This window comes from Microtus oregoni, unplaced genomic scaffold (genome assembly GCF_018167655.1).
Source record: "Microtus oregoni isolate MIOR12 unplaced genomic scaffold, Mior012 000022F_ref0000154, whole genome shotgun sequence".
Classification (NCBI taxonomy): domain Eukaryota; kingdom Metazoa; phylum Chordata; class Mammalia; order Rodentia; family Cricetidae; genus Microtus; species Microtus oregoni.
This window is the reverse complement of record NW_024543081.1, coordinates 18,371,221-18,386,073: the sequence shown is the minus strand read 5'-3', so window position 1 is coordinate 18,386,073 and position 14,853 is coordinate 18,371,221. Positions and strand designations below refer to the sequence as shown.

Below are 14,853 nucleotides of genomic sequence, written 5' to 3'. Positions count from 1 at the left end.
GGTGCTCTCTAGTCTCCTGATCAATCTTTCTAGTCATTTGCCTCTTAACAGTCTTTTCAAGAAAAAGTTTTGCTGGACACAGCCTACATCATCTTGAATAAAGAGAAAACTGGGGTGGGCCCCCTCCTTTGTAGCTCTTCCCAGTTCCTTTCGGTCAACTGTTCTTCCACATTTACAACTGTCTACTTCGCATACTCATTTGACTCTCTCTCTCTCTCTCTCTCTCTCTCTCTCTCTCTCTCTGCATAAGTACTTAAAGTTATTAACTTACTTTGAGGTACCCTGTACATTTGCTATGCAAACAGGCTGAGCCTCCCTGATTTAAAAATCTCAAATCCCAAACTCTCCAAGTGCTGTAACCTTTGGAGTGCTGGCAGGATGCGAAGTTTGCAGGCTCCTCAGGTCTGCCTGCTCGAAGCCAACATTGCACCCAGGCTTTTTTGCGCCTGGCACTGGGCCTGCACAGCTGTTCTCACTTTTTCACTCCCAACTTTTCCTGTTCTTTCGTTGTGTTGTACCTACCGATCACAAACAGCAAAGTTGTACTTTCCTCTCAGGTCTCTGTTGGTTAGGATTTTAAAAATCTATCTGCAGTTATTTTGCTGCCTGGACAGAGCTGACAGACAGCTTACTACTACAAAGGCTTGTTCTCTTCTTCTATCTTATCTTCCTTTTCAGTCTTCACTGTCTTTTAATTCTGCACTTCCTTCACTGCACTGATTCCACTGCTACTGTCTTGGCTGTTCTGGGTTCTGACATTCTGTCAGCATCTGGCTTTGTCTTAAGGTTTATTTCACCCTGCTTCTTCTCCCATACTCTTTCCTGTGTGTGCTTCTATGATATTTTGTTTCCTATATAGATTTGTGTGTCCATAGTCAAGATGCAGGTGTGTCGTGTTTCCATCAGCACCAGAGGCATCCTCCTGCAGTCCCTCCATATTCTTCAACACCCCACCTCCCAAACACGGCAAAGCAGCTGGCCCGTTCCCACCTTGACAATTGAACTGCCCCTTTGAGTCAGACATGGCAGGCTTTTGAGACATGCAGCTTCTTCTTTCTCCAGAGTGACATTCCATCCCGCATGTGCATCCACGGAAAGACGTTTGCTTTGCTTCTGATTTGAGGCGATTACAAACAAGGATGCCGTATGCAAGAGTTCATGTGATCATCAGAACTTACGTCTCTCAGATGAATGCCCAGGAGTGCAAGTGCTGGTTTGTATGGTGTTACATTCAGCTTCCTGTGGAACTAACACCCAGCTTTACGAAGTGTCTTGCCATCTTGTCCCCCAGGAGTGCCCCATTCCCCCCATCTCACCACAGCCCTGTGCACCACGTGGTTGTTCCAGCTAGAACAGCAAGGGTCACTGCAGCCTCTGTGTCTCCTGCTGATCGGCAGTGCTGACCAGCTCTGCATGTGCTCTGTCTTCTTCAGTGAGGTGCTTAATTAGGCTTTTACCTAGGTCCTGTTTGTTTTGTGTGTTTGTTTGTTTAGCTTACCATTGAATCTAGAGAATTCTGTACGTATTTGGACTCAAGTTCTCTGCCAGATGTGATTTGTGCATAAAAAAAAAAAACAAGTCAGTGGCCTCTCTTTTCATCCTCTTAACTGGCTCTTATAGTTCTGAATTCTGAAGAAGGAACCTTGGAGTTTTTTTAAATCATGCAAGTTTATTAATAAATGTTAATGTTAATATTTAATTTCTCTTCAAATCCATGGAGCTTGGAGTATTTAAGTCTTTGCAATTAATATTCCACCACGGTTCTGTGGGAAACCCCGCACACAAGCATTCTTGCCATCACCAACTTTTCACGGTTTGGCACATGGGTCACTTCACATAGACCCCTGGGTATTCTCTTCTGCACCCCAACTCTTCCATTGGGAAACTTCCGTTCATGCTGAAGTTCACATTTTGGAAGGTCCTTTCAAAATGCCTCTTGATGGTAAGTACTCAGTTTTCTCCTTGGACTGTCTGTTTTTGTCTTTGTTCTTGGAGATAAGCTTTGGGGGTGCAACTCTAAAGCGGTCAGGACTCCTGTGAGGGCTTCCACAAGGCAGCTTCTTCCTGGCTCACACTGTTCCTCATCCTTTTCATCTTTGGGGGCTCGGGATCATTGGGGGCTATCTGGTGTAGCATCCCAGTGCCTGAGGTTCTGGATCACATCTGACACCCCAACTATACCCACAGTTTTTCCTCCATCCACTCTTCTCTGGGGGCTCCTATCAGGCAGACACCAGGTTCCTAACTCACCTAACTCACTCCCGCACCCTCTGCCAGTTTCTGTCTCCTGCCCCTTCTGGGGTTGCAACCTAGAACACTGTGTGCACTGACACGGGAACCACATCCAAAGCCTGATTTACTTCTTGAGACAGAGGCTCACTCCACAGCCTAGGCTGCTGTGAACTTCACCCCCCACCCCAGAGTAGTTGAGGTTAGAGTACTGGTCCACCAGGCCTAGCTGTTGTAAATTCTTTAGGCACCTTCCCACTGGCCTGCTTCTTGCTTCGTCACACACAGCTGGTCCACTTGCTATGGTTTGAGTATGGAGAGCATCCCCAAGGACTCAAATTTGGTCCTGAGGGTGGTGCTTCAGGGGATACAAGGACAAGTGGGAGATTCTTACATATCTGGAAATATGCACCCAAAGAAGGGTTACCCCTCTTCTTCCTATTGGCTTCCTGCCTGATAAGGCTAGTAGCTTTGTTTTCACATGTCCTGCTATGATACACCACCTTCACAGAGACTCAGAGCCACAGGATAACTGGATCTGCACAAAGCCAGATAATCCCGGTATCTTTGTAATAGGCATCCTGGTATATCAATAGCAAGTTGCCTCACATCCTCCACATCCCACCCATTCATCAAAGCCATGATGGCTTTCTAGACATACCCAGCTACTGCTCGCATCACCTGCTGCTCCACTGTTCTGATTTCGTTTCTGCTTGAAAATATCTTACAGAAATGTAACTGTGTCTGATTAACCCCAGGGGCTGACATCTGGGGTTGAATGGTCATTTGCTTTTGCTGACAGGTTTTCCTATCTCCATCCAGTGGCCTGGGTCACTTGGGGCTCATAGAGTCCCCTGCAGATCTACCTTCCAATCAGCACTTTTGACAGGGAGAGAGGAAAGAACGGAGGCAAGGTCTGGTCTAGCATGCCCACTAGTCCAGCTGCAAATGCTTGGAAGCTACTTCCTCAGTGTTGAGCAGTTTGCTGTACAGTCCTGCAAGCTTGCTAATGTCATGTACCTGGGCAGGTCACCCAAGTTCCTCCTCCCTGGTGAGCTGGGACAAGGGATGGAGGAGTCTACTCACTGGGGTCAGAAGGATGAGGACTATAGATGCACTGCACATACCTGACCAGGCGGCATGGAGGCAAGGGTGGCCTTGGGACCCAGAAATCAAAGCTCTCCCACTTTTAGATGCCACCTTGTCCCTCTGGTCTGTCAGGAGGGATGCTTGCTGAGGCAATGGGGATCTTCTATGCTGCAGACCTTGCTAGGCCCTGCACAGAATGTCCAGAGCTCACGGACTCCTCTAGCTGCCCAGTTAGGACCCTTTCTGTCCTTGATCCACGGGACTTTCCCAAGGAAATGAGGCTGCAGGGAACTCTCTAGAAACCTCCCAGCAGGCCTCTAGATGTCTTCGGGCTACTACACTGTCCCTCTTTTGCTGACCACTTCTGTGTTACATGGCAGGTGCTTAGAGCCCTGCCCATACCCCCACCCTCCTCAGGGCCCAGTACCAAGAAATCTTCAACAAGCTTCAGGCTGGGCAGACCCTCTTAACTTATGGGGCATTGCTTACCTGGCCTCCTCCCTTAAGGCCTCAGTTTACCTCAGCTAAAACTCCATCAGGCAGCTAAGATATTCCATCTCATGTTCTCTAAGAACACCGTCAAACACTCAGGTTGGTGATTCTAGTCATCTGCCCCCCCCCGTGTGTGTGTGTGTGTGTGTGTGTGTGTGTGTGTGTGTGTGTGTGTATATATATATATATATATATATATATATATATATATATATATATCCTATTCTTCCCAGCAATCTGGCCCAGCCCTGCCCACTCCCAGGAGGCACAGCATCCAGTCCAGATCTGAGTCTGAGGACAGTATCCCTGCACCCACTTGGTCTTCTCACCACAAATGTCCCTAAGTTGGAGGCCAGGTCAGTGCCTGTTCCTTCTTGTGCTGTCCAGGCTCTCAGCAGCTGCTGGCAGGAGCCCTGACCCAGAGGGCAGGCAGACCCCGCAGCCATCCCGCCTCTGCTAAGGCCCTGCTCCTCAGCACCAGAACACATCTCCCAGCTCTCTCCTTTTTCCAGGTTGTCTCTGCCTCCTCCTTACCCATCATCTGCAGAATTCACTCACTTTCTCCAAAATTCCTGTTCCGGCCTTGCTGAACCATCTCGTCTTCAGGGAGGCATACCCAACCCTCTAGACCACGCAGGGCCCAACTCTGTCAACTCCCCAAGCTTGGCATATTGCTGGGCACCTAGCCCAGCATGTCTCTTTCCCTTTAGTAACAAAATCTCTACTGGGGGCTAAAAATATGAACTATTTCCCAGCTTCTATGGCACTTAAGTGTGAGCATCCAGTTTCCAGCCAATTGGATTGAGCGGCAAACAGACATCCTTCTGGAATGGGCATGCCTTCCTCATGCCATCCCCACCTCCGGCTACTCACAACACCCGTGTGATGGTGACAGTCCTACGGATATCTTGGGCCAATAAAAACCACAGTGGATGGGGCAGCTGAAGCCACCTGAAGCTCGGGCTCACTGTCAGCTGTGACTCTCAGGCTTCACGTTTCTTTCACGTAAAGGCCACCATGCCAGCCTTGAGACAAACTGAATTTTCTGTCAAACACAGTTGGCTGTTTTACTGGCTAAGCAGAGTGTTTACCACAGATGTACTTGCTTGCTTAGAATGCATTCTCTGCAACATACTATGAGCACTGAAGGGGCTTTCGGTCTGGTCACCTATAGGACACAGCACAAGAGACAGCTCCCATAGACAGCAGGACCAGCTCAGTGTGGGGGGCTCCATGTGTCTAAGGCCAGGCTTTTGTATGGCCAGAATCAGGGCTTAGTGTGAGCAGGGTCAGGGCTCAATGTGTGACCAGGACCAGTGTTGCGTGGGAGTGGAATGGGGACTGTCTGATCAGTATGTGAGCAGGGTTGTGGCTCATTGTTTGGCTGGAGCCACAGCTTAGTATGTAACTGTAGTGGGAGCTTTGTGAGCAGGAGCCAAATGCAGTATTGATAGGATCAAGGGTTCAGCTGGAACCAGAGTATGACCAAGATAAACCCCTAACACTAGAAAGTATTCTTTCGAGGAGAGACAAATGTCAGCCACGCTGATATTTTCAGTGAACCAGAATCTGAAATGAAGACTGTCCCCAGAGGCTTCTCAGAGCTGGTGACTCTGAGATGAACCTCTGGGATTCACAGGACAGGACAGAAGGATGGCCTTCCTGAGAAGGAACTGTAATTACAGAAGGAACAGAAACATGCACCTCCGGGCAGGGGTGAGGCAGGAGAGCCAGGCACTCTGTCAAGGGCAGCAGAATGTGCAGCTATCAAGTCTAGATTTTTTTTAGACAAAAAATCATGGGCACCGCCTACCCACGTGACATGGGAATCAAGAGAAAGTTTCCATCTGTGTCAACATATCATCCCACCATGCTGTCCCACCCAGGCCGGTATGGCTTCTGACCTCTTCCATAGGGATCAGCCTGGGGACCCAGGCAAACCACGGCCTCTGGTGGCCTGTGCCCTGCCAGCAGGAACAGGAGACATGAAGTCTGGGGAAACAAGGAAGGTCTCGAGACCAGAATGCCTTGCTGTTCCACTGGAAGGCTGGGAGCAGAGCCATTAGCCAGGGTAGGAGGCCAGTCTCCAAGAGCTCATTTATTGTCCACAGCACAGCTGTTGCTTGTCCTTGATTTGTGCTCACATAAGAATACTTTTTTTGCGGGAAAAGTCAACAGGTACAAAATGGCAGTCCACAGCCCGCTGGCCTGGGAGCACAGTACACACAGGCATCTGTAATCACAGGGCTAACCCTGAAGGGAAGGCTCCAGGCCTGGCAGAACAAGAACCCAGGACTCCTGGCTCACTCGAAAATGGGATGGAGGCTTTAAGGAAGGCCATTCCACATTCACGAAGGTCTGCAGGGGAATGCCCTACAATGGCTCAGACTATCGGTGCTAGTTGTCTGGAATAGTGGAAGGCCAGATTCCCAATGATTGTTCTTCTGCCTCGTCTATTGGGGTCATCCTGAAGTACACCTGGTGTTTCAGGCTTGTGCTGAGCCTTTCCCTTAGGGTGCCATAACCCACAGAAAGACCAAGACAAAAAGGTATCATTGGGAGGTGTCTCCTGCCAACTCTCAACTTTCCAACCTCTAGGATCCCAGATGTCCCCACTTCCTACTAGTCATGTGATCTCTTTCCAGCCAGGTACGGAGGCAGGACTGAAGCCCCCTCTCCCAACCTACATCTCCTCTTCTACCATGAGGGCCATCCCCGAGGAGACCTCCAGCCCTGGGTTAGTACTCCGGGAGTTTTGGGTAGGTCTCTCTGATGCTCCACCAGCTGGGACATTGAACAGGACTGAGAATGAGGCTTCCTGGGCTAGAATCCTGCCACCAAGTGCTCAAGAGTCTGGTTGAGGGCCTTAATGCCATCAGCCAGTCACTGGCTTTGCTGGGCCATCATCAGTGTGCTCTGTTGCTGCGGCCAGCTGACCAGGAGGGTGCCTACTTCCTGTGCAAGTCCAACAGCTACTGCTCAAGGGTGGAGGGTTCAGGCACTGTTTCTGTGTCCTTCCAGAACACAGAGTAGGCATAGGTACTGGCATCAAGAGAGGGGCCAAAGGTCCCCATGCATGTGGCTGCTGAAGTTGGAAATGTAGGTAGGGAGGAAAAGGGCATGGGCACATAGAAGACTCTACAAAAGTCCAGGGATTCAGATGGGTCATGCCTATCCACAGTCTGTATAGGAAGCCATAGGTTGCCAGTATGTGTGTGGAGGGTGCTTATCCTTCTGGTTAGCTAACAGAAGGATACAGAAATATTAGGCTATGTTGGCTACCACTGAAATCCTAGTGATAGCATCATGCAAAGAACCTTGGCACTGCAGTTGTTAGGGGCATTTGTAAGCTAGGAGTCCACAGTGAAATGTTTTCTCTAACACCAGTGTAGTAATAAAAGTGGCGGGGCTGCATCCCCAGCACCCCGGCCTCCTGGCTAGCTTATGCCCCAAAATAACAACACACAAACTGTATTCATTTAAACACTGCTTGGCCCATTAGCTTTAGCCCTTACTGGCTAATTCTGATATCCCGATCAACCCATCTCTAATAAACTGTAGCACCGGTCTTACCGGGAAAGATTCTAGCCTATGTCCATCCTGGGTTGGAGCTTCATCGCGTGTGTCTGCCCCGGAGAGAGGAGCCTGGCATCTCTGAGCTCACTTCCTCTTCCTCCCAGCGTTCTGTTCTGTTTACTCCTCCCACCTATGTTTTAACCTGTGAGGGCCAGCCAAGCAGTTTCTTTATTGCTTAACCAATGAAATCAACAGATTGATATATGACGCTCCCACATCACACCAGGACCAGACCACAGCCGCTCCAACATCGTCCGTCACTCTAGAGTCACACCATTTAGTCAGCTGCCTTTTGCTCACCCCCCCCCCAGTCCATAGATCTATCTGCTATCCTGTCTATCTTTCTGTAGACTTTCACTCACTCTTCCATCTGTCTATCCATTTGGTCATCATCAGTTTGCTGGCTTCCATCCATTCATCTTCCTTCCATCCACCCACTCACCCACCCACCCATCCATCCATCCATCCATCCACCCACCTACCCACCCATCCACCTACACATCCATCTATCCATCCATCCATCCATCCATCCATCCATCTATCCTTCTAGCTTCCACACACATAGGTTCAGCTATCTCTGTGCCCTCCCACAAGGCTATCCTTGACATTCCTTTCCATCCCTTCATCCATCCATCCATCCATCTATTTTTCAATCAAGCTTCTTTCTCATACACTCATACATCCGTACACCTGGCATCTGATTCACTGTTTGTGAATCCCAGGGGATGTCCCAACAGGCAGAGAGGTCACATTTCCCTAGGGCCTGAATGTGAAAATCTGTGGACTTGGATCCCAAACCACCTGTTTGTCTCTATGACCTGGGGCACAAGCTTTTCTTGGTTGGGAACAGCACAGAGTCTACTATAAATGAGATGTGGAGACGACCGCTGATGGACCATCCACTCCACCAAACTAAGGCCACTAGCCAACACTGGTTCAATCAGGCCCTTTGTGGTGTCTTTGGGTTAGCAGCTGTTCACCCTAGGGGAAATCCTCCTAGGTCTTCAATTCCTAGCCTTAAGAGGGAAGGCAGAAATTAGAACCCAAGGATGGGGGAATCTGGTGTCTCTGGGTGGAGAACAGCCCCTTTCTGATGTATGTGATGTGGACAGAACATCTCCAATGCTGAGTTCTATTTGCCTGGTCTACAGCATGGAGCTGTTCCCATCTTTCAATGGAAATGAAATGGCACCTAGGAGAAGCCCTGGGTCAGTTAGCATTCCCATGTAAGGTGGATATGGGGAAATACATGGGCAAAAGGAGTCCTAAGTGAACACCAGAGACCTAGCCCCATGTCTATCTCTTCCACAATCTGTAGACAAAATCCTGGATAAGCTGTCCTAACCTAGCACTCACCAGTTGTTGAAAGCCACGCTTGGACAATCTGGCCTTAGGTCTTACAGCTAGTGACAGTAATGGGGGGCAAACAGCCATGACCCAGTCTCTGTTGCCACACAAACTCTTAGCCAGCACAAGTCTGGGTCTATGGTCTCCAAACCCAACTTGAGAGTATACCCCCACCTGGATCTGAAGCAGTGCTGTGGGTGGGGGGCCTTTTCTGTCTCACGTCTCACTTCACCTCCACTCCTTTCCCAGGAAAGCCCTTCTCACTCCCCAAGATGACCCAAGGCCCTTTCCAATATGGGACCTGTGCTCCCGGGACCTCCCAATACAGACCTGTGCTCCCGGGACCCCCCAATACAGACCTGTGCTCCCGGACCCCCAGTACAGACCTTTGCTCCCAGGGTCCCCAATACAGACCTGTGTTCCCATGGACCCCAATAAAGACTTGTGCTTCTGGGGGCCCCCAACACAGACCTGTGCTCCTGGGGGCCCCAATACAGACCTGTGCTCCCAGGGACCCCAATACAGACCTGTGCTCCTGGGACCCCAAGAGGAATGGGCATATGACGATTTCCTCTCTCATCACAACCCCACACAGCTTATTTGGGTAGATTCTCCCTCAGCCTTGGCATAGTCTGTCTTCTTACCTGGCCTCCAATAGAACACACACTGTCTTCAGGCATCTCTGTCCAGGCCAGCTCAGCATGTCCTACCTTACTTACCTTACTGAGCTGATATCCACCTGGCTGGCCCAGACTCCTGGAGTGACAAGTCATGACTGTCAGGACCCATGAAAACAAAGGGTTGACAAAGACGGTGAGGGCACAGTGGCCCTGGGCCCTTCTTCTTAGGAATGAGACCATCATCCTATGCCAGGTAGGCAGGTCACAGGACTGGGAGTCAGCAGAAGGCAGAAAGGTGACACTCAAGTCTCTTCTGAGTCCTGTTTAGTGACAACAGCCTGAGGTTTGCTCTTCCCACCAGAAGTTATCACTGCCTGAGTACAGGCTGTTTGCAGTTCCCAGCCCAGAGCAATCCCGGAGCCACATACTGTCATTCAGTGGGAGGACCTCAGGAGCCTCACAGGTAGGAGCCAAGCCAGAGGCTTCCTGAGGTGAGGGAGAAGCCAAGGGCCAGCTCAAGGAGGAGCAGAAAGCAAGGGCCACAGGAAAATGAGTCCCCACACCTTACTGACTAGCCTTCACTATGCCAGCCAGGAAGATACCCTACCGCTTGCCTCAAAGACCTAGTGAATGAAGAAACCAAGGGAAAAGGCAGAAGGATGTTCAGACATGAAAAGACTTGGTGTAGAACATGTGGGCACCAAGACCACACTACATGGTCCCTACTCATCCTCAGGGCTCAGACCAGTGGCCTGACTTAGTAAAGACCCTGTGGGCACATCCATCCCATACATGGCATGACAGAGCCTCCTTCCTGGACAGATCACAGTCCACCAGCCGCCTCTACATACAAGGAGCAGCCGTGGTGCCATTGTAACACCCTGCAGAACTAGACGACAGAAACCTTCACAGTGTAAACTGCTTTCTGGCCCGAAGGATACCACCAAAGTAGCCCTGGCAGGGCCTGGGCACTAGGCTGGCCTGGTGGTAGGCAGTGGGCTCTCCAGACCTGCTGTCAGTGTTTAAAGTCAATCCCATGTGAATTGCCAAGGGGCAGAAGTTGCAAGGGTGGGACATGGGTGTCACTCAGGGATTCAAGGAGCTCCCTGATATAGGCAGTCAATGGAGGCAGCAGGACAAGGTGTCTAAACGTTTCTCTCCAGGAAAGAAAATTTCTTGGTAGAGCCTCTAACTATATACAGTGGTAACAGCCCAAGAAGTCAAACTGGGGAGTCAGAGCTTGAGGAAAGGTTTATTCTGTCACTTGTGTGGCCTATCTCCAGGGCAACTGCTTCCCCCTATGAAGAAGCTAATCCCCAACTCCATACCCTGAAGTTCTATTCTTAAGCATGGTCTCTACACATGGAGCTCTTTGATATCAGCATGTGCTAACCACACAGCATCTGGGTCTAGACCAGCTCATTTTAACAGCACAGGGATAGCTGGGCACCAGGGATTTAGGGCAAGGCAAAGACATGGTTGTTAACATAGCCTAGAGATTTCACACCTACAGGACCAGATGAGGCCGGGGCAAGCTCTGGGAACCAGAAGATTCCACATAATCAGGATTAGGTGTTAAGTTGTCCTGGTCCCACTGGGCAAGCATAGCTCATTGAGGGGGGTGAGATGTCAGGGCCAGGCCCTCCACCACATTAGAAGCAGAAGTTGAGCCAAGGCAAGATACCTGGGTGGTACTCTGGGTTTTAAGCACAGGGAAGGAGGGAGAGGGAGGGAGGAATCACTTGTATGCAGCAGGTGAGCATCCATGCAGCCTCATTTCTCAACAGAGCTCAGAAGCAGGTGTGTACAAAGGCAAGAAGACGACATCCTTAAGGGGCAGCTGTCCCTTGGAAAGTGTGCTCCCTTTGGAAGACCTTTAGACACCTACACCAAAACCCTCCACCTGCTGGGCACACCAAGGCACACTCCCGAGCTGACCAGGGCTTCAGAGACTGAGGCAGGAGGGAACAGCAGTGTTTTCTCTAAGCATGGGGTATCACTCGTGGTACAGTACCATCTCCATGTCAGGGGCATCTGGAGCCAGGGAGCCAGATTCTCAGAAAGGAGAGCCATGCTCTGCCCTTCTAGAGGGAACCCTTGCTCTCACCAGAGAAACAGGGCCTCATCTCTGGATCCCTAGGCGGGAAGATCATGGGTCCTATATTCAGCAGCTTAACATAGATGGGTCAATCCTCCCCTAACCATTGACTTCACCACACCTCCATTCCAGCCAGAAATGAGACTAGAATGGCCTCAGACCTGGAGGATGCCTCCCAGTGGCCCTTTCTGGAATTTCCTATCAGACAAGAAGCATAAGGCAGAACCTTCATGGGGAGTGTCCATGGAGCAATCCCAACCCTCTTCCTCTAGGACAGAAGTTTTCAACCTGGGGTGGGGGTCACAACACCTTTGGCAACTCTGTCTCCAAAATATTTACATTGTGATTCACAACAGTAAGAAAATTACAGTTATGAAGTAGCAACAAAAATAATGTTATGATTGGGGATCACCACAACATGAGGAACTGCATGAAAGGCTTGCAGCATTAGGAAGACAGAGCTATCTGAACGATCTCAGCTCTGCTATCCTGCCACATGGAAGACATGTAGAAGACTGGACGGAAGGATGGGGCTTCCACAGCCCTGTGTGTATGTTCCCGCTAGGACTGCCCTGTTAGTATGGGCCACAGACCCACAGCAGTGGCTGCACCTGCAGCTGTCCTGGAGAAAGGTGAATATTTGAGGCTAAGCAGGTGTGAGTGCTACATTGTACATAGGAAGGCCACAGCAGCCTGACGACACCAGGGGAACCATATCTCTAACTAGGTCCTTTCTCTATTTCAGACCACAGAAGACCCCTGAGACTGTCACCTGGACCTTACATTTGAATTTGGACTCTTGTCCTCTCTGGGCAGATTCTAGGGACACTTGGCGCCAACTCTGTTGCCCATTTCCTGGAGACAGCCCCACTCAGAACAGACAGAAGGTGGTGCTGCAAAGGCCCTGCACACAGGCTGCCCAGGTCACAGGCAGATGGGTAAGTTCAGCTGTCTATGGCATACCCTACATTCAAGCTAAGTGCTTCTCTGCAGATATGAGACAGCTAGAGACCCAGTTCTCAGCCAGCAGCCTCCCACGTAGCCGTGGAGTACACTAGTGGACACACACTGCCCTGTCCCATGGCAACGTAGGATGTGCAAGAGTAATACATGTCCTGGATCTGTGTGGGGTTATGACTGTGTCACAGCTGATCGGCCAGGGCTTTGACTCATCCCCAGGCACAGGTAGCTTCAAAGGCCCCTGAGACACCCTGGCCCCAAAACTGCATTGTGGCTCTGAGAGACATATTTATCACTTGGGCCACATGTGCTCCTCTTCCCAGACACATGAACATAGCAGATGCTCTGCTTGGCCACCATAAGGAACAGGCCTTCCAGAGAACCCAGGCAGTTTGCCAGCTCACAACCTTGATCTTCAGTCTGTAAAGCCTGGTCCTACCCTATATTCAGGCTCACGCTAATCTTGAGGGGTATGGTTGGCACAGGGTTCTGGACTTCCAATGTGATGTCCCCATCCTGTCACAGGGCTCTGGAACCACTTCCTTGTTTCTTGCCTCCAACTCTCATTCAGGAAGTCAACTAATGCAGGAAGCCATCCACAATAAATAGAGTATTCTCATGAGGAGCTCAGGGCACCAGGGACCACCAGCCAGTTACATTCTCTGAGAGGTTAGCCCAGGGCACCAGGGACCACCAGCCAGTTACATTCCCTGAGAGAGGTTAGCCCAGGGCACCAGGGACCACCAGCCAGTTACATTCTCTGAGAGGTTAGCCCAGGGCACCAGGGACCACCAGCCAGTTACATTCCCTGAGAGAAGTTAGCCCAGGGCACCAGGGACCACCAGCCAGTTACAATCCCTGAGAGAGACTATCCCAGGGCACCAGGGACCACCAGCCAGTTACATTCTCTGAGAGAGGTTAGCCCAGGACACCAGGGACCACTAGCATCAATTTTGTTGAGGGGAGTTTAGGGTTGTTAGATCTTGAGAGTGGGCTAATCTACCAGGGCTCAGGGAAGCCTAGGCTAGGCCTCACCCCAACAGATGAACTAGGGGGTGAACTCCAGCGGGAACTCCTAAGTTCTTGCTGAGGGAAGATTTGTGAGCACTGAGGGCCTGCCTGCAAGTGAATTCATGAGAGGCCTCTGGGGACTTGAAGGCTCCTGGCTATACTGTCAAGACTAGAGTAGGCTCTACGTTTAAGGCCAAGAAGTGGCTCCTGAGCTTCCCATCTCAGAGAAGTGTCTCCCACTCCCTCACAGAATCTAACTTGGGGTCCAACAGGAGGCTCTCAGTTGGCAGGATGGGCAGAAGGGCCTACTTACCTGGCTGGGGCTCCCCTGCTTGGCCTTTGTGTTGAAGAATAGAAAAACCGAGACGTTCTCAGCTACCATGGTCCAATGGGAGTGAGGACAAGACCAGGGACAGAACTCTTCATAGGTTTAGTGTGCACAGCACCACAAAGGTCTCTTCACTTGCGGTCACTCAGGTCATGTGCAGCAGTAGCACAGAGTTCACAGCCTGAAGGATCCTCTTCCACACCCGAAGCTTCCATGATGGTGTGCCCCACAGAGCTCCAATAGCAGCGGATGGCGGCGTACCACCCTCTGCATCAGCATCTCTATCTCCTGGGGGCTGAAGTGGGGCTCGTGCGTCTGGGTGTGGAAGTGAGTGCTTGGCAGCAGGACTTGGCAGCAGGACTGCTTCTGAAGTCTGGGGGCATGTGGGCTTCTTGTTGCTGAACTCTGGAATGGCACGAGAAGCTAAATGAGGTATGGGGTCCTCTAGTGCACAGGGGAGCCATACCCACCATGCTGGGGCATGGGCCAGCTGCTCTTTCTCCACCTGCCTGGGCTGCCTAACCCTGCAAACGGTCAGCCCTGCCTAACTCTCTCCCCAGAACAGTTTCCTGCCCTCAACTGCTGGTATGGATATCCTCACCACTGTTAGGTGGCTCCTTCCACTACAGGGACTGGGAGGCCTCTGGGGCAGACAAGCCATTTGGTACCATGCATCTCCCAGCCCTGATGGCGAGCTCAAAGGAGCAATGTCTGGAGCTAAGACTTTGGAAATCTGCGGGGAACACAGGGAAGAGGCCTTGCCCAGGATCTTCCTCGACAGCCAGGAGAAAGGGGGCACTGAGGACTGGCAAGCAGCTCTCTGGCTGGCAGGTGGCTCAAGTGAAATGAGTAGCCACCAATGACATCTTGTCCTGGTGTCACTGGGGCCAAATCCTTGATGATCTGCTTCAAATCCAGCATGACACTCTGTAGAAATAGGAAGGAACCCTGTTAGGAGCAGGGAGGCTACAGGAACTGGGGTTGGTAGTATAAACAAGCCCAGAGCTATCTAGCTGCTAGAGTTCAGGAAAAGGTCCCTTTCCTGTTAGGAGTGCCCGAGAGCCAGAAGGGGTGGATAGGACAGGGTCCACTTGCTCAAACCC

General features: G+C 50.9%; 1 long non-coding RNA gene across 2 annotated transcripts in view; it reads right to left on the bottom strand.

Moving 5' to 3' along the window:
* LOC121461297 overlaps window positions 1-14,142 on the bottom strand; it is a 194,186-nt gene extending 180,044 nt beyond the window's left edge. For both annotated transcript variants that reach the window (XR_005976174.1, XR_005976175.1), the window contains exon 1: window positions 13,736-14,142. This is a non-coding gene — a long non-coding RNA (uncharacterized LOC121461297). The remainder of the gene's footprint in view (window positions 1-13,735) is intronic.
* Window positions 14,143-14,853: the final 711 nt, after the last annotated feature.